General features: G+C 44.5%; 13 non-coding genes and 1 pseudogene across 13 annotated transcripts; all 14 read left to right on the forward strand.

The window, feature by feature from the left end:
• Positions 1–540: 540 nt before the first annotated feature.
• On the forward strand, positions 541–731 carry LOC141242028 (U2 spliceosomal RNA). The gene has a single exon (XR_012306678.1). It is a non-coding gene; the product is annotated as a U2 spliceosomal RNA (small nuclear RNA).
• A 1,107-nt stretch (positions 732–1,838) lies between these two features.
• On the forward strand, positions 1,839–2,029 carry LOC141242029 (U2 spliceosomal RNA). The gene has a single exon (XR_012306679.1). It is a non-coding gene; the product is annotated as a U2 spliceosomal RNA (small nuclear RNA).
• Positions 2,030–3,144: 1,115 nt separating this feature from the next.
• On the forward strand, positions 3,145–3,335 carry LOC141242030 (U2 spliceosomal RNA). The gene has a single exon (XR_012306680.1). It is a non-coding gene; the product is annotated as a U2 spliceosomal RNA (small nuclear RNA).
• Positions 3,336–4,450: 1,115 nt separating this feature from the next.
• Positions 4,451–4,641, forward strand: LOC141242153 (U2 spliceosomal RNA). Its single transcript, XR_012306799.1, has one exon. It is a non-coding gene; the product is annotated as a U2 spliceosomal RNA (small nuclear RNA).
• Positions 4,642–5,753: 1,112 nt separating this feature from the next.
• On the forward strand, positions 5,754–5,944 carry LOC141242032 (U2 spliceosomal RNA). The gene has a single exon (XR_012306682.1). It is a non-coding gene; the product is annotated as a U2 spliceosomal RNA (small nuclear RNA).
• A 1,115-nt stretch (positions 5,945–7,059) lies between these two features.
• On the forward strand, positions 7,060–7,250 carry LOC141242033 (U2 spliceosomal RNA). Its single transcript, XR_012306683.1, has one exon. It is a non-coding gene; the product is annotated as a U2 spliceosomal RNA (small nuclear RNA).
• A 1,115-nt stretch (positions 7,251–8,365) lies between these two features.
• LOC141242034 (U2 spliceosomal RNA) lies at positions 8,366–8,556 on the forward strand. The gene has a single exon (XR_012306684.1). It is a non-coding gene; the product is annotated as a U2 spliceosomal RNA (small nuclear RNA).
• Positions 8,557–9,671: 1,115 nt separating this feature from the next.
• On the forward strand, positions 9,672–9,862 carry LOC141242035 (U2 spliceosomal RNA). Its single transcript, XR_012306685.1, has one exon. It is a non-coding gene; the product is annotated as a U2 spliceosomal RNA (small nuclear RNA).
• A 1,115-nt stretch (positions 9,863–10,977) lies between these two features.
• On the forward strand, positions 10,978–11,168 carry LOC141242036 (U2 spliceosomal RNA). The gene has a single exon (XR_012306686.1). It is a non-coding gene; the product is annotated as a U2 spliceosomal RNA (small nuclear RNA).
• Positions 11,169–12,285: 1,117 nt separating this feature from the next.
• On the forward strand, positions 12,286–12,476 carry LOC141242037 (U2 spliceosomal RNA). The gene has a single exon (XR_012306687.1). It is a non-coding gene; the product is annotated as a U2 spliceosomal RNA (small nuclear RNA).
• A 1,115-nt stretch (positions 12,477–13,591) lies between these two features.
• LOC141242145 (U2 spliceosomal RNA) lies at positions 13,592–13,782 on the forward strand. The gene has a single exon (XR_012306791.1). It is a non-coding gene; the product is annotated as a U2 spliceosomal RNA (small nuclear RNA).
• A 1,115-nt stretch (positions 13,783–14,897) lies between these two features.
• LOC141242038 (U2 spliceosomal RNA) lies at positions 14,898–15,088 on the forward strand. The gene has a single exon (XR_012306688.1). It is a non-coding gene; the product is annotated as a U2 spliceosomal RNA (small nuclear RNA).
• A 6,192-nt stretch (positions 15,089–21,280) lies between these two features.
• LOC141242232 (U2 spliceosomal RNA) lies at positions 21,281–21,484 on the forward strand (annotated as a pseudogene).
• Positions 21,485–22,599: 1,115 nt separating this feature from the next.
• Positions 22,600–22,790, forward strand: LOC141242039 (U2 spliceosomal RNA). Its single transcript, XR_012306689.1, has one exon. It is a non-coding gene; the product is annotated as a U2 spliceosomal RNA (small nuclear RNA).
• The last annotated feature ends 933 nt before the right edge of the window (positions 22,791–23,723 follow it).

The raw sequence follows: 23,723 nt of genomic DNA on the forward strand, positions 1-23,723 counted from the left end.
ATTAGTCTGTGGCATTCTGTTAAACTGTTGCTTATGGCGGTCTCTGTGAGCTTCTCAGCGACATTCAGCCAGCCAGGTATCCTGCCTGCAGTAGATGGAATGTGGCAATGGAACGCTGGCTGCGCGTGTCATAATAGGCTCTGAGCCTTTATATACCTGTGCACAGCAGCAGCCACCTTCAGTCTGCTGCTGGACAGCCAGCAGCAGCAGCAGCAGGAGAGGTATGTAATCAGGAGCCCTCCTGCTAAGGGTAGACAGCTGCTCGTTCCACCCCACCCCCCGCCTTAATTGGTTCTCCTCCCTTCCAACGGTGTTGAGGCGGGTGGGAACAGCAGGGGGTGAAGGTGCTGTGTTTAAAGAGGTGGAGTTATGCAGATCTAAAACGCGTGGATTGCAGCAGCAGCAAGCCGAAAAGTGCAGGCATGTAAGGGATCTAGAGGTTGACAACATGTCTTCTTAACGGGAGTCCAGGAGCTCATCTCCACAAATGGACTTTTCAGGATCCTTGGGTGGCTCCGTAGTTTGAAACCAATTCTGGTTATCGCTTCTCGGCCTTTTGGCTAAGATCAAGTGTAGTATCTGTTCTTATCAGTTTAATATCTGATACGTCCCCTATCTGGGGACCATATATTAAATGGATTTTTAGAACAGGGAGATGGAAAAAGAGCTTGCTCTGTCCACTCCACGCATTGACCTGGTATTGCAGTATCTCCAGGACCGGTGCACCCCTTCTTTAATGCAGTTTCTAAAATCAGAAAGAATTGAATTCAATGTTTTTTGTTCATTTTGCTTGTTTGTCGGATTTGGGGATGGACTCTTTGGCTTTGCTTTTCTTCTCCTCATTGGATTTTTCATGTTCAAAGTTGCAGAAGCCAGATTACAAGCTCATTTTGGTTCAACTTCAGCAACTGTGCATTGCATTGCCATGTAATGTGATGCAATGCTATCTTTCTAGCTCTCCCTTTTTACTTCCTTTTGGATAAACAGACATATTAGGCAAGCATTTTGGAGCTTTCACCTAAATAACTACAGGTGGTGAGATAAGCTGCACAATATAATTGACCTTTCAGTATATTGTTGCACACACAAATGCAAATGCCCTTGTTATCAACAGCAGCCTTTTAAACTCACCTGAGCTAACAGGTATGTGCGCTAGTTACTCTGCTGCGCTTAAAATTTCTTTTTTGGTTTGCTACAATGCCTTTTCTGAAACGTTGTCTCCTTCTGCTGGAACACTGACTTCTTTCATTTAATGCCTGCAGACTATAAAAGAGAACCCAACCCAAAAAGTTTGGTTGATTAGTCTGTGGCATTCTGTTAAACTGTTGCTTATGGCGGTCTCTGTGAGCTTCTCAGCGACATTCAGCCAGCCAGGTATCCTGCCTGCAGTAGATGGAATGTGGCAATGGAACGCTGGCTGCGCGTGTCATAATAGGCTCTGAGCCTTTATATACCTGTGCACAGCAGCAGCCACCTTCAGTCTGCTGCTGGACAGCCAGCAGCAGCAGCAGCAGGAGAGGTATGTAATCAGGAGCCCTCCTGCTAAGGGTAGACAGCTGCTCGTTCCACCCCACCCCCCGCCTTAATTGGTTCTCCTCCCTTCCAACGGTGTTGAGGCGGGTGGGAACAGCAGGGGGTGAAGGTGCTGTGTTTAAAGAGGTGGAGTTATGCAGATCTAAAACGCGTGGATTGCAGCAGCAGCAAGCCGAAAAGTGCAGGCATGTAAGGGATCTAGAGGTTGACAACATGTCTTCTTAACGGGAGTCCAGGAGCTCATCTCCACAAATGGACTTTTCAGGATCCTTGGGTGGCTCCGTAGTTTGAAACCAATTCTGGTTATCGCTTCTCGGCCTTTTGGCTAAGATCAAGTGTAGTATCTGTTCTTATCAGTTTAATATCTGATACGTCCCCTATCTGGGGACCATATATTAAATGGATTTTTAGAACAGGGAGATGGAAAAAGAGCTTGCTCTGTCCACTCCACGCATTGACCTGGTATTGCAGTATCTCCAGGACCGGTGCACCCCTTCTTTAATGCAGTTTCTAAAATCAGAAAGAATTGAATTCAATGTTTTTTGTTCATTTTGCTTGTTTGTCGGATTTGGGGATGGACTCTTTGGCTTTGCTTTTCTTCTCCTCATTGGATTTTTCATGTTCAAAGTTGCAGAAGCCAGATTACAAGCTCATTTTGGTTCAACTTCAGCAACTGTGCATTGCATTGCCATGTAATGTGATGCAATGCTATCTTTCTAGCTCTCCCTTTTTACTTCCTTTTGGATAAACAGACATATTAGGCAAGCATTTTGGAGCTTTCACCTAAATAACTACAGGTGGTGAGATAAGCTGCACAATATAATTGACCTTTCAGTATATTGTTGCACACACACCATCTATTTAGCAAATGCCCTTGTTATCAACAGCAGCCTTTTAAACTCACCTGAGCTAACAGGTATGTGCGCTGGTTACTCTGCTGCGCTTAAAATTTCTTTTTTGGTTTGCTACAATGCCTTTTCTGAAACGTTGTCTCCTTCTGCTGGAACACTGACTTCTTTCATTTAATGCCTGCAGACTATAAAAGAGAACCCAACCCAAAAAGTTTGGTTGATTAGTCTGTGGCATTCTGTTAAACTGTTGCTTATGGCGGTCTCTGTGAGCTTCTCAGCGACATTCAGCCAGCCAGGTATCCTGCCTGCAGTAGATGGAATGTGGCAATGGAACGCTGGCTGCGCGTGTCATAATAGGCTCTGAGCCTTTATATACCTGTGCACAGCAGCAGCCACCTTCAGTCTGCTGCTGGACAGCCAGCAGCAGCAGCAGCAGGAGAGGTATGTAATCAGGAGCCCTCCTGCTAAGGGTAGACAGCTGCTCGTTCCACCCCACCCCCTGCCTTAATTGGTTCTCCTCCCTTCCAACGGTGTTGAGGCGGGTGGGAACAGCAGGGGGTGAAGGTGCTGTGTTTAAAGAGGTGGAGTTATGCAGATCTAAAACGCGTGGATTGCAGCAGCAGCAAGCCGAAAAGTGCAGGCATGTAAGGGATCTAGAGGTTGACAACATGTCTTCTTAACGGGAGTCCAGGAGCTCATCTCCACAAATGGACTTTTCAGGATCCTTGGGTGGCTCCGTAGTTTGAAACCAATTCTGGTTATCGCTTCTCGGCCTTTTGGCTAAGATCAAGTGTAGTATCTGTTCTTATCAGTTTAATATCTGATACGTCCCCTATCTGGGGACCATATATTAAATGGATTTTTAGAACAGGGAGATGGAAAAAGAGCTTGCTCTGTCCACTCCACGCATTGACCTGGTATTGCAGTATCTCCAGGACCGGTGCACCCCTTCTTTAATGCAGTTTCTAAAATCAGAAAGAATTGAATTCAATGTTTTTTGTTCATTTTGCTTGTTTGTCGGATTTGGGGATGGACTCTTTGGCTTTGCTTTTCTTCTCCTCATTGGATTTTTCATGTTCAAAGTTGCAGAAGCCAGATTACAAGCTCATTTTGGTTCAACTTCAGCAACTGTGCATTGCATTGCCATGTAATGTGATGCAATGCTATCTTTCTAGCTCTCCCTTTTTACTTCCTTTTGGATAAACAGACATATTAGGCAAGCATTTTGGAGCTTTCACCTAAATAACTACAGGTGGTGAGATAAGCTGCACAATATAATTGACCTTTCAGTATATTGTTGCACACACACCATCTATTTAGCAAATGCCCTTGTTATCAACAGCAGCCTTTTAAACTCACCTGAGCTAACAGGTATGTGCGCTGGTTACTCTGCTGCGCTTAAAATTTCTTTTTTGGTTTGCTACAATGCCTTTTCTGAAACGTTGTCTCCTTCTGCTGGAACACTGACTTCTTTCATTTAATGCCTGCAGACTATAAAAGAGAACCCAACCCAAAAAGTTTGGTTGATTAGTCTGTGGCATTCTGTTAAACTGTTGCTTATGGCGGTCTCTGTGAGCTTCTCAGCGACATTCAGCCAGCCAGGTATCCTGCCTGCAGTAGATGGAATGTGGCAATGGAACGCTGGCTGCGCGTGTCATAATAGGCTCTGAGCCTTTATATACCTGTGCACAGCAGCAGCCACCTTCAGTCTGCTGCTGGACAGCCAGCAGCAGCAGCAGCAGGAGAGGTATGTAATCAGGAGCCCTCCTGCTAAGGGTAGACAGCTGCTCGTTCCACCCCACCCCCTGCCTTAATTGGTTCTCCTCCCTTCCAACGGTGTTGAGGCGGGTGGGAACAGCAGGGGGTGAAGGTGCTGTGTTTAAAGAGGTGGAGTTATGCAGATCTAAAACGCGTGGATTGCAGCAGCAGCAAGCCGAAAAGTGCAGGCATGTAAGGGATCTAGAGGTTGACAACATGTCTTCTTAACGGGAGTCCAGGAGCTCATCTCCACAAATGGACTTTTCAGGATCCTTGGGTGGCTCCGTAGTTTGAAACCAATTCTGGTTATCGCTTCTCGGCCTTTTGGCTAAGATCAAGTGTAGTATCTGTTCTTATCAGTTTAATATCTGATACGTCCCCTATCTGGGGACCATATATTAAATGGATTTTTAGAACAGGGAGATGGAAAAAGAGCTTGCTCTGTCCACTCCACGCATTGACCTGGTATTGCAGTATCTCCAGGACTGGTGCACCCCTTCTTTAATGCAGTTTCTAAAATCAGAAAGAATTGAATTCAATGTTTTTTGTTCATTTTGCTTGTTTGTCGGATTTGGGGATGGACTCTTTGGCTTTGCTTTTCTTCTCCTCATTGGATTTTTCATGTTCAAAGTTGCAGAAGCCAGATTACAAGCTCATTTTGGTTCAACTTCAGCAACTGTGCATTGCATTGCCATGTAATGTGATGCAATGCTATCTTTCTAGCTCTCCCTTTTTACTTCCTTTTGGATAAACAGACATATTAGGCAAGCATTTTGGAGCTTTCACCTAAATAACTACAGGTGGTGAGATAAGCTGCACAATATAATTGACCTTTCAGTATATTGTTGCACACACACCATCTATTTAGCAAATGCCCTTGTTATCAACAGCAGCCTTTTAAACTCACCTGAGCTAACAGGTATGTGCGCTGGTTACTCTGCTGCGCTTAAAATTTCTTTTTTGGTTTGCTACAATGCCTTTTCTGAAACGTCTCCTTCTGCTGGAACACTGACTTCTTTCATTTAATGCCTGCAGACTATAAAAGAGAACCCAACCCAAAAAGTTTGGTTGATTAGTCTGTGGCATTCTGTTAAACTGTTGCTTATGGCGGTCTCTGTGAGCTTCTCAGCGACATTCAGCCAGCCAGGTATCCTGCCTGCAGTAGATGGAATGTGGCAATGGAACGCTGGCTGCGCGTGTCATAATAGGCTCTGAGCCTTTATATACCTGTGCACAGCAGCAGCCACCTTCAGTCTGCTGCTGGACAGCCAGCAGCAGCAGCAGCAGGAGAGGTATGTAATCAGGAGCCCTCCTGCTAAGGGTAGACAGCTGCTCGTTCCACCCCACCCCCCGCCTTAATTGGTTCTCCTCCCTTCCAACGGTGTTGAGGCGGGTGGGAACAGCAGGGGGTGAAGGTGCTGTGTTTAAAGAGGTGGAGTTATGCAGATCTAAAACGCGTGGATTGCAGCAGCAGCAAGCCGAAAAGTGCAGGCATGTAAGGGATCTAGAGGTTGACAACATGTCTTCTTAACGGGAGTCCAGGAGCTCATCTCCACAAATGGACTTTTCAGGATCCTTGGGTGGCTCCGTAGTTTGAAACCAATTCTGGTTATCGCTTCTCGGCCTTTTGGCTAAGATCAAGTGTAGTATCTGTTCTTATCAGTTTAATATCTGATACGTCCCCTATCTGGGGACCATATATTAAATGGATTTTTAGAACAGGGAGATGGAAAAAGAGCTTGCTCTGTCCACTCCACGCATTGACCTGGTATTGCAGTATCTCCAGGACCGGTGCACCCCTTCTTTAATGCAGTTTCTAAAATCAGAAAGAATTGAATTCAATGTTTTTTGTTCATTTTGCTTGTTTGTCGGATTTGGGGATGGACTCTTTGGCTTTGCTTTTCTTCTCCTCATTGGATTTTTCATGTTCAAAGTTGCAGAAGGCAGATTACAAGCTCATTTTGGTTCAACTTCAGCAACTGTGCATTGCATTGCCATGTAATGTGATGCAATGCTATCTTTCTAGCTCTCCCTTTTTACTTCCTTTTGGATAAACAGACATATTAGGCAAGCATTTTGGAGCTTTCACCTAAATAACTACAGGTGGTGAGATAAGCTGCACAATATAATTGACCTTTCAGTATATTGTTGCACACACACCATCTATTTAGCAAATGCCCTTGTTATCAACAGCAGCCTTTTAAACTCACCTGAGCTAACAGGTATGTGCGCTGGTTACTCTGCTGCGCTTAAAATTTCTTTTTTGGTTTGCTACAATGCCTTTTCTGAAACGTTGTCTCCTTCTGCTGGAACACTGACTTCTTTCATTTAATGCCTGCAGACTATAAAAGAGAACCCAACCCAAAAAGTTTGGTTGATTAGTCTGTGGCATTCTGTTAAACTGTTGCTTATGGCGGTCTCTGTGAGCTTCTCAGCGACATTCAGCCAGCCAGGTATCCTGCCTGCAGTAGATGGAATGTGGCAATGGAACGCTGGCTGCGCGTGTCATAATAGGCTCTGAGCCTTTATATACCTGTGCACAGCAGCAGCCACCTTCAGTCTGCTGCTGGACAGCCAGCAGCAGCAGCAGCAGGAGAGGTATGTAATCAGGAGCCCTCCTGCTAAGGGTAGACAGCTGCTCGTTCCACCCCACCCCCCGCCTTAATTGGTTCTCCTCCCTTCCAACGGTGTTGAGGCGGGTGGGAACAGCAGGGGGTGAAGGTGCTGTGTTTAAAGAGGTGGAGTTATGCAGATCTAAAACGCGTGGATTGCAGCAGCAGCAAGCCGAAAAGTGCAGGCATGTAAGGGATCTAGAGGTTGACAACATGTCTTCTTAACGGGAGTCCAGGAGCTCATCTCCACAAATGGACTTTTCAGGATCCTTGGGTGGCTCCGTAGTTTGAAACCAATTCTGGTTATCGCTTCTCGGCCTTTTGGCTAAGATCAAGTGTAGTATCTGTTCTTATCAGTTTAATATCTGATACGTCCCCTATCTGGGGACCATATATTAAATGGATTTTTAGAACAGGGAGATGGAAAAAGAGCTTGCTCTGTCCACTCCACGCATTGACCTGGTATTGCAGTATCTCCAGGACCGGTGCACCCCTTCTTTAATGCAGTTTCTAAAATCAGAAAGAATTGAATTCAATGTTTTTTGTTCATTTTGCTTGTTTGTCGGATTTGGGGATGGACTCTTTGGCTTTGCTTTTCTTCTCCTCATTGGATTTTTCATGTTCAAAGTTGCAGAAGCCAGATTACAAGCTCATTTTGGTTCAACTTCAGCAACTGTGCATTGCATTGCCATGTAATGTGATGCAATGCTATCTTTCTAGCTCTCCCTTTTTACTTCCTTTTGGATAAACAGACATATTAGGCAAGCATTTTGGAGCTTTCACCTAAATAACTACAGGTGGTGAGATAAGCTGCACAATATAATTGACCTTTCAGTATATTGTTGCACACACACCATCTATTTAGCAAATGCCCTTGTTATCAACAGCAGCCTTTTAAACTCACCTGAGCTAACAGGTATGTGCGCTGGTTACTCTGCTGCGCTTAAAATTTCTTTTTTGGTTTGCTACAATGCCTTTTCTGAAACGTTGTCTCCTTCTGCTGGAACACTGACTTCTTTCATTTAATGCCTGCAGACTATAAAAGAGAACCCAACCCAAAAAGTTTGGTTGATTAGTCTGTGGCATTCTGTTAAACTGTTGCTTATGGCGGTCTCTGTGAGCTTCTCAGCGACATTCAGCCAGCCAGGTATCCTGCCTGCAGTAGATGGAATGTGGCAATGGAACGCTGGCTGCGCGTGTCATAATAGGCTCTGAGCCTTTATATACCTGTGCACAGCAGCAGCCACCTTCAGTCTGCTGCTGGACAGCCAGCAGCAGCAGCAGCAGGAGAGGTATGTAATCAGGAGCCCTCCTGCTAAGGGTAGACAGCTGCTCGTTCCACCCCACCCCCCGCCTTAATTGGTTCTCCTCCCTTCCAACGGTGTTGAGGCGGGTGGGAACAGCAGGGGGTGAAGGTGCTGTGTTTAAAGAGGTGGAGTTATGCAGATCTAAAACGCGTGGATTGCAGCAGCAGCAAGCCGAAAAGTGCAGGCATGTAAGGGATCTAGAGGTTGACAACATGTCTTCTTAACGGGAGTCCAGGAGCTCATCTCCACAAATGGACTTTTCAGGATCCTTGGGTGGCTCCGTAGTTTGAAACCAATTCTGGTTATCGCTTCTCGGCCTTTTGGCTAAGATCAAGTGTAGTATCTGTTCTTATCAGTTTAATATCTGATACGTCCCCTATCTGGGGACCATATATTAAATGGATTTTTAGAACAGGGAGATGGAAAAAGAGCTTGCTCTGTCCACTCCACGCATTGACCTGGTATTGCAGTATCTCCAGGACCGGTGCACCCCTTCTTTAATGCAGTTTCTAAAATCAGAAAGAATTGAATTCAATGTTTTTTGTTCATTTTGCTTGTTTGTCGGATTTGGGGATGGACTCTTTGGCTTTGCTTTTCTTCTCCTCATTGGATTTTTCATGTTCAAAGTTGCAGAAGGCAGATTACAAGCTCATTTTGGTTCAACTTCAGCAACTGTGCATTGCATTGCCATGTAATGTGATGCAATGCTATCTTTCTAGCTCTCCCTTTTTACTTCCTTTTGGATAAACAGACATATTAGGCAAGCATTTTGGAGCTTTCACCTAAATAACTACAGGTGGTGAGATAAGCTGCACAATATAATTGACCTTTCAGTATATTGTTGCACACACACCATCCATTTAGCAAATGCCCTTGTTATCAACAGCAGCCTTTTAAACTCACCTGAGCTAACAGGTATGTGCGCTGGTTACTCTGCTGCGCTTAAAATTTCTTTTTTGGTTTGCTACAATGCCTTTTCTGAAACGTTGTCTCCTTCTGCTGGAACACTGACTTCTTTCATTTAATGCCTGCAGACTATAAAAGAGAACCCAACCCAAAAAGTTTGGTTGATTAGTCTGTGGCATTCTGTTAAACTGTTGCTTATGGCGGTCTCTGTGAGCTTCTCAGCGACATTCAGCCAGCCAGGTATCCTGCCTGCAGTAGATGGAATGTGGCAATGGAACGCTGGCTGCGCGTGTCATAATAGGCTCTGAGCCTTTATATACCTGTGCACAGCAGCAGCCACCTTCAGTCTGCTGCTGGACAGCCAGCAGCAGCAGCAGCAGGAGAGGTATGTAATCAGGAGCCCTCCTGCTAAGGGTAGACAGCTGCTCGTTCCACCCCACCCCCCGCCTTAATTGGTTCTCCTCCCTTCCAACGGTGTTGAGGCGGGTGGGAACAGCAGGGGGTGAAGGTGCTGTGTTTAAAGAGGTGGAGTTATGCAGATCTAAAACGCGTGGATTGCAGCAGCAGCAAGCCGAAAAGTGCAGGCATGTAAGGGATCTAGAGGTTGACAACATGTCTTCTTAACGGGAGTCCAGGAGCTCATCTCCACAAATGGACTTTTCAGGATCCTTGGGTGGCTCCGTAGTTTGAAACCAATTCTGGTTATCGCTTCTCGGCCTTTTGGCTAAGATCAAGTGTAGTATCTGTTCTTATCAGTTTAATATCTGATACGTCCCCTATCTGGGGACCATATATTAAATGGATTTTTAGAACAGGGAGATGGAAAAAGAGCTTGCTCTGTCCACTCCACGCATTGACCTGGTATTGCAGTATCTCCAGGACCGGTGCACCCCTTCTTTAATGCAGTTTCTAAAATCAGAAAGAATTGAATTCAATGTTTTTTGTTCATTTTGCTTGTTTGTCGGATTTGGGAATGGACTCTTTGGCTTTGCTTTTCTTCTCCTCATTGGATTTTTCATGTTCAAAGTTGCAGAAGGCAGATTACAAGCTCATTTTGGTTCAACTTCAGCAACTGTGCATTGCATTGCCATGTAATGTGATGCAATGCTATCTTTCTAGCTCTCCCTTTTTACTTCCTTTTGGATAAACAGACATATTATTCAAGCATTTTGGAGCTTTCACCTAAATAACTACAGGTGGTGAGATAAGCTGCACAATATAATTGACCTTTCAGTATATTGTTGCACACACACCATCTATTTAGCAAATGCCCTTGTTATCAACAGCAGCCTTTTAAACTCACCTGAGCTAACAGGTATGTGCGCTGGTTACTCTGCTGCGCTTAAAATTTCTTTTTTGGTTTGCTACAATGCCTTTTCTGAAACGTTGTCTCCTTCTGCTGGAACACTGACTTCTTTCATTTAATGCCTGCAGACTATAAAAGAGAACCCAACCCAAAAAGTTTGGTTGATTAGTCTGTGGCATTCTGTTAAACTGTTGCTTATGGCGGTCTCTGTGAGCTTCTCAGCGACATTCAGCCAGCCAGGTATCCTGCCTGCAGTAGATGGAATGTGGCAATGGAACGCTGGCTGCGCGTGTCATAATAGGCTCTGAGCCTTTATATACCTGTGCACAGCAGCAGCCACCTTCAGTCTGCTGCTGGACAGCCAGCAGCAGCAGCAGCAGGAGAGGTATGTAATCAGGAGCCCTCCTGCTAAGGGTAGACAGCTGCTCGTTCCACCCCACCCCCCGCCTTAATTGGTTCTCCTCCCTTCCAACGGTGTTGAGGCGGGTGGGAACAGCAGGGGGTGAAGGTGCTGTGTTTAAAGAGGTGGAGTTATGCAGATCTAAAACGCGTGGATTGCAGCAGCAGCAAGCCGAAAAGTGCAGGCATGTAAGGGATCTAGAGGTTGACAACATGTCTTCTTAACGGGAGTCCAGGAGCTCATCTCCACAAATGGACTTTTCAGGATCCTTGGGTGGCTCCGTAGTTTGAAACCAATTCTGGTTATCGCTTCTCGGCCTTTTGGCTAAGATCAAGTGTAGTATCTGTTCTTATCAGTTTAATATCTGATACGTCCCCTATCTGGGGACCATATATTAAATGGATTTTTAGAACAGGGAGATGGAAAAAGAGCTTGCTCTGTCCACTCCACGCATTGACCTGGTATTGCAGTATCTCCAGGACCGGTGCACCCCTTCTTTAATGCAGTTTCTAAAATCAGAAAGAATTGAATTCAATGTTTTTTGTTCATTTTGCTTGTTTGTCGGATTTGGGGATGGACTCTTTGGCTTTGCTTTTCTTCTCCTCATTGGATTTTTCATGTTCAAAGTTGCAGAAGCCAGATTACAAGCTCATTTTGGTTCAACTTCAGCAACTGTGCATTGCATTGCCATGTAATGTGATGCAATGCTATCTTTCTAGCTCTCCCTTTTTACTTCCTTTTGGATAAACAGACATATTAGGCAAGCATTTTGGAGCTTTCACCTAAATAACTACAGGTGGTGAGATAAGCTGCACAATATAATTGACCTTTCAGTATATTGTTGCACACACACCATCTATTTAGCAAATGCCCTTGTTATCAACAGCAGCCTTTTAAACTCACCTGAGCTAACAAGTATGTGCGCTGGTTACTCTGCTGCGCTTAAAATTTCTTTTTTGGTTGCTACAATGCCTTTTCTGAAACGTTGTCTCCTTCTGCTGGAACACTGACTTCTTTCATTTAATGCCTGCAGACTATAAAAGAGAACCCAACCCAAAAAGTTTGGTTGATTAGTCTGTGGCATTCTGTTAAACTGTTGCTTATGGCGGTCTCTGTGAGCTTCTCAGCGACATTCAGCCAGCCAGGTATCCTGCCTGCAGTAGATGGAATGTGGCAATGGAACGCTGGCTGCGCGTGTCATAATAGGCTCTGAGCCTTTATATACCTGTGCACAGCAGCAGCCACCTTCAGTCTGCTGCTGGACAGCCAGCAGCAGCAGCAGCAGCAGGAGAGGTATGTAATCAGGAGCCCTCCTGCTAAGGGTAGACAGCTGCTCGTTCCACCCCACCCCACGCCTTAATTGGTTCTCCTCCCTTCCAACGGTGTTGAGGCGGGTGGGAACAGCAGGGGGTGAAGGTGCTGTGTTTAAAGAGGTGGAGTTATGCAGATCTAAAACGCGTGGATTGCAGCAGCAGCAAGCCGAAAAGTGCAGGCATGTAAGGGATCTAGAGGTTGACAACATGTCTTCTTAACGGGAGTCCAGGAGCTCATCTCCACAAATGGACTTTTCAGGATCCTTGGGTGGCTCCGTAGTTTGAAACTAATTCTGGTTATCGCTTCTCGGCCTTTTGGCTAAGATCAAGTGTAGTATCTGTTCTTATCAGTTTAATATCTGATACGTCCCCTATCTGGGGACCATATATTAAATGGATTTTTAGAACAGGGAGATGGAAAAAGAGCTTGCTCTGTCCACTCCACGCATTGACCTGGTATTGCAGTATCTCCAGGACCGGTGCACCCCTTCTTTAATGCAGTTTCTAAAATCAGAAAGAATTGAATTCAATGTTTTTTGTTCATTTTGCTTGTTTGTCGGATTTGGGGATGGACTCTTTGGCTTTGCTTTTCTTCTCCTCATTGGATTTTTCATGTTCAAAGTTGCAGAAGCCAGATTACAAGCTCATTTTGGTTCAACTTCAGCAACTGTGCATTGCATTGCCATGTAATGTGATGCAATGCTATCTTTCTAGCTCTCCCTTTTTACTTCCTTTTGGATAAACAGACATATTAGGCAAGCATTTTGGAGCTTTCACCTAAATAACTACAGGTGGTGAGATAAGCTGCACAATATAATTGACCTTTCAGTATATTGTTGCACACACACCATCTATTTAGCAAATGCCCTTGTTATCAACAGCAGCCTTTTAAACTCACCTGAGCTAACAGGTATGTGCGCTGGTTACTCTGCTGCGCTTAAAATTTCTTTTTTGGTTTGCTACAATGCCTTTTCTGAAACGTTGTCTCCTTCTGCTGGAACACTGACTTCTTTCATTTAATGCCTGCAGACTATAAAAGAGAACCCAACCCAAAAAGTTTGGTTGATTAGTCTGTGGCATTCTGTTAAACTGTTGCTTATGGCGGTCTCTGTGAGCTTCTCAGCGACATTCAGCCAGCCAGGTATCCTGCCTGCAGTAGATGGAATGTGGCAATGGAACGCTGGCTGCGCGTGTCATAATAGGCTCTGAGCCTTTATATACCTGTGCACAGCAGCAGCCACCTTCAGTCTGCTGCTGGACAGCCAGCAGCAGCAGCAGCAGGAGAGGTATGTAATCAGGAGCCCTCCTGCTAAGGGTAGACAGCTGCTCGTTCCACCCCACCCCCCGCCTTAATTGGTTCTCCTCCCTTCCAACGGTGTTGAGGCGGGTGGGAACAGCAGGGGGTGAAGGTGCTGTGTTTAAAGAGGTGGAGTTATGCAGATCTAAAACGCGTGGATTGCAGCAGCAGCAAGCCGAAAAGTGCAGGCATGTAAGGGATCTAGAGGTTGACAACATGTCTTCTTAACGGGAGTCCAGGAGCTCATCTCCACAAATGGACTTTTCAGGATCCTTGGGTGGCTCCGTAGTTTGAAACCAATTCTGGTTATCGCTTCTCGGCCTTTTGGCTAAGATCAAGTGTAGTATCTGTTCTTATCAGTTTAATATCTGATACGTCCCCTATCTGGGGACCATATATTAAATGGATTTTTAGAACAGGGAGATGGAAAAAGAGCTTGCTCTGTCCACTCCACGCATTGACCTGGTATTGCAGTATCTCCAGGACCGGTGCAACCCTTCTTTAATGCAGTTTCTAAAATCAGAAAGAATTGAATTCAATGTTTTTTGTTCATTTTGCTTGTTTGTCGGATTTGGGGATGGACTCTTTGGCTTTGCTTTTCTTCTCCTCATTGGATTTTTCATGTTCAAAGTTGCAGAAGCCAGATTACAAGCTCATTTTGGTTCAACTTCAGCAACTGTGCATTGCATTGCCATGTAATGTGATGCAATGCTATCTTTCTAGCTCTCCCTTTTTACTTCCTTTTGGATAAACAGACATATTAGGCAAGCATTTTGGAGCTTTCACCTAAATAACTACAGGTGGTGAGATAAGCTGCACAATATAATTGACCTTTCAGTATATTGTTGCACACACACCATCTATTTAGCAAATGCCCTTGTTATCAACAGCAGCCTTTTAAACTCACCTGAGCTAACAGGTATGTGCGCTGGTTACTCTGCTGCGCTTAAAATTTCTTTTTTGGTTTGCTACAATGCCTTTTCTGAAACGTTGTCTCCTTCTGCTGGAACACTGACTTCTTTCATTTAATGCCTGCAGACTATAAAAGAGAACCCAACCCAAAAAGTTTGGTTGATTAGTCTGTGGCATTCTGTTAAACTGTTGCTTATGGCGGTCTCTGTGAGCTTCTCAGCGACATTCAGCCAGCCAGGTATCCTGCCTGCAGTAGATGGAATGTGGCAATGGAACGCTGGCTGCGCGTGTCATAATAGGCTCTGAGCCTTTATATACCTGTGCACAGCAGCAGCCACCTTCAGTCTGCTGCTGGACAGCCAGCAGCAGCAGCAGCAGGAGAGGTATGTAATCAGGAGCCCTCCTGCTAAGGGTAGACAGCTGCTCGTTCCACCCCACCCCCCGCCTTAATTGGTTCTCCTCCCTTCCAACGGTGTTGAGGCGGGTGGGAACAGCAGGGGGTGAAGGTGCTGTGTTTAAAGAGGTGGAGTTATGCAGATCTAAAACGCGTGGATTGCAGCAGCAGCAAGCCGAAAAGTGCAGGCATGTAAGGGATCTAGAGGTTGACAACATGTCTTCTTAACGGGAGTCCAGGAGCTCATCTCCACAAATGGACTTTTCAGGATCCTTGGGTGGCTCCGTAGTATGAAACCAATTCTGGTTATCGCTTCTCGGCCTTTTGGCTAAGATCAAGTGTAGTATCTGTTCTTATCAGTTTAATATCTGATACGTCCCCTATCTGGGGACCATATATTAAATGGATTTTTAGAACAGGGAGATGGAAAAAGAGCTTGCTCTGTCCACTCCACGCATTGACCTGGTATTGCAGTATCTCCAGGACCGGTGCACCCCTTCTTTAATGCAGTTTCTAAAATCAGAAAGAATTGAATTCAATGTTTTTTGTTCATTTTGCTTGTTTGTCGGATTTGGGGATGGACTCTTTGGCTTTGCTTTTCTTCTCCTCATTGGATTTTTCATGTTCAAAGTTGCAGAAGCCAGATTACAAGCTCATTTTGGTTCAACTTCAGCAACTGTGCATTGCATTGCCATGTAATGTGATGCAATGCTATCTTTCTAGCTCTCCCTTTTTACTTCCTTTTGGATAAACAGACATATTAGGCAAGCATTTTGGAGCTTTCACCTAAATAACTACAGGTGGTGAGATAAGCTGCACAATATAATTGACCTTTCAGTATATTGTTGCACACACACCATCTATTTAGCAAATGCCCTTGTTATCAACAGCAGCCTTTTAAACTCACCTGAGCTAACAGGTATGTGCGCTGGTTACTCTGCTGCGCTTAAAATTTCTTTTTTGGTTTGCTACAATGCCTTTTCTGAAACGTTGTCTCCTTCTGCTGGAACACTGACTTCTTTCATTTAATGCCTGCAGACTATAAAAGAGAACCCAACCCAAAAAGTTTGGTTGATTAGTCTGTGGCATTCTGTTAAACTGTTGCTTATGGCGGTCTCTGTGAGCTTCTCAGCGACATTCAGCCAGCCAGGTATCCTGCCTGCAGTAGATGGAATGTGGCAATGGAACGCTGGCTGCGCGTGTCATAATAGGCTCTGAGCCTTTATATACCTGTGCACAGCAGCAGCCACCTTCAGTCTGCTGCTGGACAGCCAGCAGCAGCAGCAGCAGGAGAGGTATGTAATCAGGAGCCCTCCTGCTAAGGGTAGACAGCTGCTCGTTCCACCCCACCCCCCGCCTTAATTGGTTCTCCTCCCTTCCAACGGTGTTGAGGCGGGTGGGAACAGCAGGGGGTGAAGGTGCTGTGTTTAAAGAGGTGGAGTTATGCAGATCTAAAACGCGTGGATTGCAGCAGCAGCAAGCCGAAAAGTGCAGGCATGTAAGGGATCTAGAGGTTGACAACATGTCTTCTTAACGGGAGTCCAGGAGCTCATCTCCACAAATGGACTTTTCAGGATCCTTGGGTGGCTCCGTAGTTTGAAACCAATTCTGGTTATCGCTTCTCGGCCTTTTGGCTCAGATCTGTAATGGGTCTAGTCATTTGGCTGTCTGTGCGTTAACTCTTGGCCCTGTGGCATCGCCATTTTATGGCTTAAGCCACTTGCTGCTATAAGGAGTTGGCCAGTAGACACGACTAGCGATAATGGGACGCATTCGATACGCTGGGCCCGGTGAGGCTCGAGTGAAGTTTGGAATCCAGATTGATGTGGAAGAAGGCAAAGAAGGAATCTTTACCCTCAGCTTCGTGGTGAAGGAGATTTTGTTTGGACTCCTTGAAGTGAAGAAGGAAGAAATCTTGTGCCTCCAGCAATTCAAAAGCAAGTATAATCTTGTATTTACTTCTATGGCTGTTTGCAACAATTTCTATGATTGTTTGAAAAAGAATCTGGACAATCAATATTTGGATGGGCTGACTTTTGTCATCTTGTATTGCTCCAAAGAGGTACCTCTGACTGTTTTCATGTACAACCCACATGTGGACTTGGCTTTGATTTATGCCTTTCTAAATAGGCACTGCTATATTACCAAGGTGGCAGTAAAAGTCATGAATGAGGAGGAACTATGGACCGGTAAATATCGTTTCATGGTCAAGTTCCGGGAAAGTCCTGATGAACCAGGGGGTATACATTATCCTCCATCAAATTTTTCCATTGGGAGTGAGCGGGGTTACCTGTTCTTCCCCAATGCGCCCAGGTTTTGTCGTCATTGTAGGAGGTATGGCCATACTCAGGAAGCATGCGACATCAGACAGATTATTTGCAGGAAGTGCAATGAGGTGGGTCATTCTTCCAATAATTGCAAAAATGAAATAGTCTGTAACCTCTGCGGAGAGAAGGGGCATGCCTTCAGAGACTGTATATTCCATCCTGGTTCATATGCGGGGGCAGCGGGAAGGGGAAGGAGAAGAAATGAATCTCCTGCACCCACAGCTACAACTCCGACTGCTCCAACTCCGACTGCTCCGATATCTACTCTGGCTTTCCTGGATGAGGAGGAGGCTCGGGTTGCTTTTCCAGAACTGGTTCGTGTGAATGTAAGAGGAAATATGGAGCTGGCACCTGAGCCACCGGTGCAGAGGGCCGCGTCTGTGGCTTCAGATGTCAGTGAGTCTGAGACGATAACTGATGATCGTATAGGCATGGAAGTGGCCCCGGTGGAGGATCTGGAGGCTGAAATTCCAGACATGATGGTTACATTGCAGGGGGAAGAGGAGTCTGATCTGACCAGAACACCGCATGTGGCCTGGAGCGATGTCGTTTCTGACCTTGAGGAGGAGGGAGGTCAGGGGGACTTTGACCCCCAGCGGCGGGATTATAGTTCAGATGAAGATGGAGGCGCTTCAGTGAAGAAAAAGAAGAAAACTGAGCCATCCTTTTCCCCTTTAAGTGACTGCAGTGTGAGTCCAGCCCGGGTGTACCCTACTGCATCCGATCCCCAAGATGTGTCTTTTTTGGGGGAAGGCACAAACTACGATATCTGCACGTCCAGCGTCCTACCCCCAGAAGGGTTAGGATGATGTACAGGTGGGCATGTTGTCGTGACCTGCCACATCAAATTAATAGATGGGTGCCCAAGTTGCTCTCAGCATCTTGTCGCTAAATGTTCGGCTGATTAAATCTGAGTCGAGAAGAGTGGCAATTTTGGACTACTTGAGCAACTTGGATGCGGACGTATACTGTGTCCAGGAGTGTGGGATCTCCGATCCCTTAAGTGAAAATGCATGGCCTTTAGGTCAAAGTGTGTGGTCTGGTTCTGTATGTAATAAAAATTGTGGGGTAGGTGTTTTGGTGAAGGGTTATAGTGTTAAGATAGAAAGTTACATGGTGGTGGAGGCGGGGAGGTGTGTAATATGTGAGTTAAATTGTAGGGGGTGGAGGGTTAGGGTGGTAAATATGTATGCACCAATAGATAAAGGGGAGAGGCTGGAAATTTTTGAGAAATTATGTTTTTTTTTATCTGGCAAAATGCCAATAATTTTTGTTGGAGATTTCAATTGTGTGACGGAGGGGGATAAGATGGATGTTACAGGTAAAAGACTCAAGAGTCTTGTGGCGGATTTTTCCTTACAGGATGCTGCGGAAGTTTTTTTAGGTAATCCACCTCCTGCGACCTATAAGGCCGACAGGGGAGGCATAGAGTCTAGAATAGACCGTATCTTCTTTTCTTCACAAAATGTTATTTGTAGGAATTTCCAGCAGGAAGATGTTCCCTTCTCTGACCATGTGTGTTTGAGGGCACGTCTAGAAGGTAAGATTTCCTTTGTATATGGTGGTGGCGTGTGGAAACTTAATGTGCGTTTGCTGGAAGATAATAGGATCATGCGTGATTTTAGGCGAATGTATGTTAGGTGGAGGGATAAAAAAAGTGATTTCAGGAATGTGCTTGAGTGGTGGGACTGGATGAAGAGTGAGATTGTTTTTTTCTTTAGAAAAAGGGGCAGGAGGAAAGCAGCAATGAATAGAGCAAAATTTAATGATTTAAGCTCTAGACTGGAGTGGCTGAGGAAGTTAAGGATGATTGGAGTGGATGTGGATGTTTTGATGTGTCAAGTGAAAGAAGAGATTAAGAAATATATTGAGGGTAAAGGGAAAGAAATTATTTACCGTTCTAAGATTGAACATTTGGAGAAAAATGAGAAATGCACAAGGTTTTTTTTCAACAAAGTTTTTGGGAAGAAAGTAGATATGGATGAGGTGGTGAATGGTGATGGGGTGTGTGTGAGTGGGAAGGATGTGATGCAGGAGGTGGTGTTGTTTTATAAGGAGTTGTATGGGGAAAAATGGGTTGATGATAGGATGTTGACTGATGCTTTGGGGTGTTTAGAAGGTTGTTTGGGTGAGGATGAACGTGAAATATTGGATGATGTAATTGTGTTGGATGAAGTTAAAAAAGTGGTGATGTCTGCGAGTAAGAATAAAACACCTGGGAAGGATGGACTGCCCGTGGAGTTATATGTTAAGGAATGGGACACGATGGGAAATGACTTATTGGAGGTGTGCCAGTATATGTTCACGGAGAATATGTTGAGTGAATCTATGAGAGATGGGGTGGTGGTTTTGGTTCATAAGAAAGGTGATAAAAAGGATTTGGGGAATTGGAGGCCAATCACCCTTTTGAATGCAGACTATAAGGTGTTTAGTAAATTGTTGGCTAGCCGGATGCGGGAAGTGATTGGCGGTGTGGTGGATGAAGATCAAGTGTGTGCAGTGCCTGGGAGAAGTATGACTGAAAATTTGGTGTTGTTGCGTGATGTGATTGGGGATTGTATGAGTCGTAAGCAGAAATGTTTGTTGTTTTCGGTTGATTTTGAAAAAGCTTTTGACCGTGTGTCACATAGCTTTATGTTTAAGGTTTTGTCTAAGATGGGTTATTCCAGGAATTTTGTAAACTGTGTTAGGAGTTTGTATTGTAATGTTTCAAGTGAATTTTTGGTGAATGGGTGGTTGAGTGAGAAAGTGAGAATTAAATCAGGAGTGCGTCAGGGGTGCCCTATGTCCCCTTTTTTGTTTATTAGTGTGATTGAAGTGTTGATGTGTATGGTTAGGAAGGATAAGGTTATGAGAGGTGTGATGATTCCTGGGAGTAATGGAAAGGATGTGAGAATTCTAGGTTACATGGATGATGTAGTGATTGTGAGTGGGAATATGGCTGCGATGAGTAGGGCAAGGTTGATATTAAGTTTGTTTTGTAGTGTCTCAGCTTTTAAGGTCAATTGGACTAAGAGTTCCTTTAAATGTTTTGGTGAGAGGAATGTACGGATGGATGGTGTGAGGTGTGAGGATGGTGCAATAAAGGTGCTTGGGATTAAGTTTAATGATGATTTGAAAGGAAATGAGAGTTGGGAAGATTGTGGGGTGAGAGTGGTGCGCAAGTTGAATTTTTGGCGAATGAGAGAATTAACTCTGACTGGGAAAGTTCTGATTATTAAGGCGGTTATTTTGCCTATTTTGTTGTTTGTTGCGAATGTATATCCTGCTGCTTTTAAGAAAATTAGGAAAACTGAGAAATTCATCTTTAATTTTCTTTGGGGAAGTCGCATGGAGAAATTGAAACGGGAATATGTCTATAAGTTATGTGTAAATGGTGGTTTGGATTTTCCAAATATTGATTTCTTTTTAGGGATTAGTTACGTGAAAATGGTGGTGGTGGTTCTAGGGAAAAGTAATAAGTGTGCTTATATGATGAAGTATTCGGCTGGATGGATGCTTTATGGCTTAAAGTGGGTCAAAAGGGATGCTAGAGTGCCTGTTGCTTTTAAGTGTCCTGTATGGTATGGTTGTGTTGAGAAATTTGTAAGGAAGTATGATTTGTTGTCCGTTAACATGAGTGATTTTAGGCAAAAGAAGAAAGTCATTAGGATGGTGCGTGAGCGTGAGGTGGTATGTAATATCAATGGGTTGAGAGGGGAGGAAGTAACCGAGATGTGGAGAAAATTAAGTATAGATGGTGTGACTAACAGACAGAGAGATATCGCTTGGATGATATTGCATGACATTTTGCCTGTTAGAGATGTGCAAAAGAAGAGGGATTTAGTTAAATCTGAGGTATGCCCGAGGGATGGATGTGGTTTGAGAGAGCATGTTAGACATATGGTATGGGATTGTGATTTTGCATATGATGTATGGAAGGGTATAGGGGGACTTTGCAAGGAATTGGTGGGTGTAAAGTATGTTAATTGGAAACTTGCTATGTTTGGGATGGGTGCATGTAGTAGAATTACGGATAGGATTTTATGGTTGTTGGTGGTGTGTGTAATTGAAAGTTTGTGGGATGCGAGGAATTTGTTAGTTTTTAAAAGGAAGAAAATGTCAGTTAATGAATGTTTGAGATTGATTCTGTCACGTATGTATGTAATATACCTCTGGGATCAGGAACGTGGAAGTATTATAGATGCTGAAGGGATCTGGAAGTTTAAAAAGTGGAGGTTTTTGGTAAAGTTTAATTAGTAGTGTATAATGTACCTGATGATAAGGTTTGGTTTTATTTTTGATTATATACCAAGTGTGATGAAAGGCTAAGTGTCAATGAAAGGCTTTTGTAAGTCGATTTGATTGAGCTTATGCTCCGGCCTATCTGATTTGGTTAAAAAAAAAAAAAAAAAAAAAAAAAAAAAAAAAAAAAATCTGTTCTTATCAGTTTAATATCTGATACGTCCCCTATCTGGGGACCATATATTAAATGGATTTTTAGAACAGGGAGATGGAAAAAGAGCTTGCTCTGTCCACTCCACGCATTGACCTGGTATTGCAGTATCTCCAGGACCGGTGCACCCCTTCTTTAATGCAGTTTCTAAAATCAGAAAGAATTGAATTCAATGTTTTTTGTTCATTTTGCTTGTTTGTCGGATTTGGGGATGGACTCTTTGGCTTTGCTTTTCTTCTCCTCATTGGATTTTTCATGTTCAAAGTTGCAGAAGCCAGATTACAAGCTCATTTTGGTTCAACTTCAGCAACTGTGCATTGCATTGCCATGTAATGTGATGCAATGCTATCTTTCTAGCTCTCCCTTTTTACTTCCTTTTGGATAAACAGACATATTAGGCAAGCATTTTGGAGCTTTCACCTAAATAACTACAGGTGGTGAGATAAGCTGCACAATATAATTGACCTTTCAGTATATTGTTGCACACACACCATCTATTTAGCAAATGCCCTTGTTATCAACAGCAGCCTTTTAAACTCACCTGAGCTAACAGGTATGTGCGCTGGTTACTCTGCTGCGCTTAAAATTTCTTTTTTGGTTTGCTACAATGCCTTTTCTGAAACGTTGTCTCCTTCTGCTGGAACACTGACTTCTTTCATTTAATGCCTGCAGACTATAAAAGAGAACCCAACCCAAAAAGTTTGGTTGATTAGTCTGTGGCATTCTGTTAAACTGTTGCTTATGGCGGTCTCTGTGAGCTTCTCAGCGACATTCAGCCAGCCAGGTATCCTGCCTGCAGTAGATGGAATGTGGCAATGGAACGCTGGCTGCGCGTGTCATAATAGGCTCTGAGCCTTTATATACCTGTGCACAGCAGCAGCCACCTTCAGTCTGCTGCTGGACAGCCAGCAGCAGCAGCAGCAGGAGAGGTATGTAATCAGGAGCCCTCCTGCTAAGGGTAGACAGCTGCTCGTTCCACCCCACCCCCCGCCTTAATTGGTTCTCCTCCCTTCCAACGGTGTTGAGGCGGGTGGGAACAGCAGGGGGTGAAGGTGCTGTGTTTAAAGAGGTGGAGTTATGCAGATCTAAAACGCGTGGATTGCAGCAGCAGCAAGCCGAAAAGTGCAGGCATGTAAGGGATCTAGAGGTTGACAACATGTCTTCTTAACGGGAGTCCAGGAGCTCATCTCCACAAATGGACTTTTCAGGATCCTTGGGTGGCTCCGTAGTTTGAAACCAATTCTGGTTATCGCTTCTCGGCCTTTTGGCTAAGATCAAGTGTAGTATCTGTTCTTATCAGTTTAATATCTGATACGTCCCCTATCTGGGGACCATATATTAAATGGATTTTTAGAACAGGGAGATGGAAAAAGAGCTTGCTCTGTCCACTCCACGCATTGACCTGGTATTGCAGTATCTCCAGGACCGGTGCACCCCTTCTTTAATGCAGTTTCTAAAATCAGAAAGAATTGAATTCAATGTTTTTTGTTCATTTTGCTTGTTTGTCGGATTTGGGGATGGACTCTTTGGCTTTGCTTTTCTTCTCCTCATTGGATTTCTCATGTTCAAAGTTGCAGAAGCCAGATTACAAGCTCATTTTGGTTCAACTTCAGCAACTGTGCATTGCATTGCCATGTAATGTGATGCAATGCTATCTTTCTAGCTCTCCCTTTTTACTTCCTTTTGGATAAACAGACATATTAGGCAAGCATTTTGGAGCTTTCACCTAAATAACTACAGGTGGTGAGATAAGCTGCACAATATAATTGACCTTTCAGTATATTGTTGCACACACACCATCTATTTAGCAAATGCCCTTGTTATCAACAGCAGCCTTTTAAACTCACCTGAGCTAACAGGTATGTGTGCTGGTTACTCTGCTGCGCTTAAAATTTCTTTTTTGGTTTGCTACAATGCCTTTTCTGAAACGTTGTCTCCTTCTGCTGGAACACTGACTTCTTTCATTTAATGCCTGCAGACTATAAAAGAGAACCCAACCCAAAAAGTTTGGTTGATTAGTCTGTGGCATTCTGTTAAACTGTTGCTTATGGCGGTCTCTGTGAGCTTCTCAGCGACATTCAGCCAGCCAGGTATCCTGCCTGCAGTAGATGGAATGTGGCAATGGAACGCTGGCTGCGCGTGTCATAATAGGCTCTGAGCCTTTATATACCTGTGCACAGCAGCAGCCACCTTCAGTCTGCTGCTGGACAGCCAGCAGCAGCAGCAGCAGGAGAGGTATGTAATCAGGAGCCCTCCTGCTAAGGGTAGACAGCTGCTCGTTCCACCCCACCCCCCGCCTTAATTGGTTCTCCTCCCTTCCAACGGTGTTGAGGCGGGTGGGAACAGCAGGGGGTGAAGGTGCTGTGTTTAAA

The sequence above is a fragment of the Phyllobates terribilis genome, unplaced genomic scaffold (assembly GCF_046119375.1).
Source record: "Phyllobates terribilis strain yellow unplaced genomic scaffold, ASM4611937v1 Scaffold_1031__1_contigs__length_461108, whole genome shotgun sequence".
Lineage (NCBI taxonomy): Eukaryota > Metazoa > Chordata > Amphibia > Anura > Dendrobatidae > Phyllobates > Phyllobates terribilis.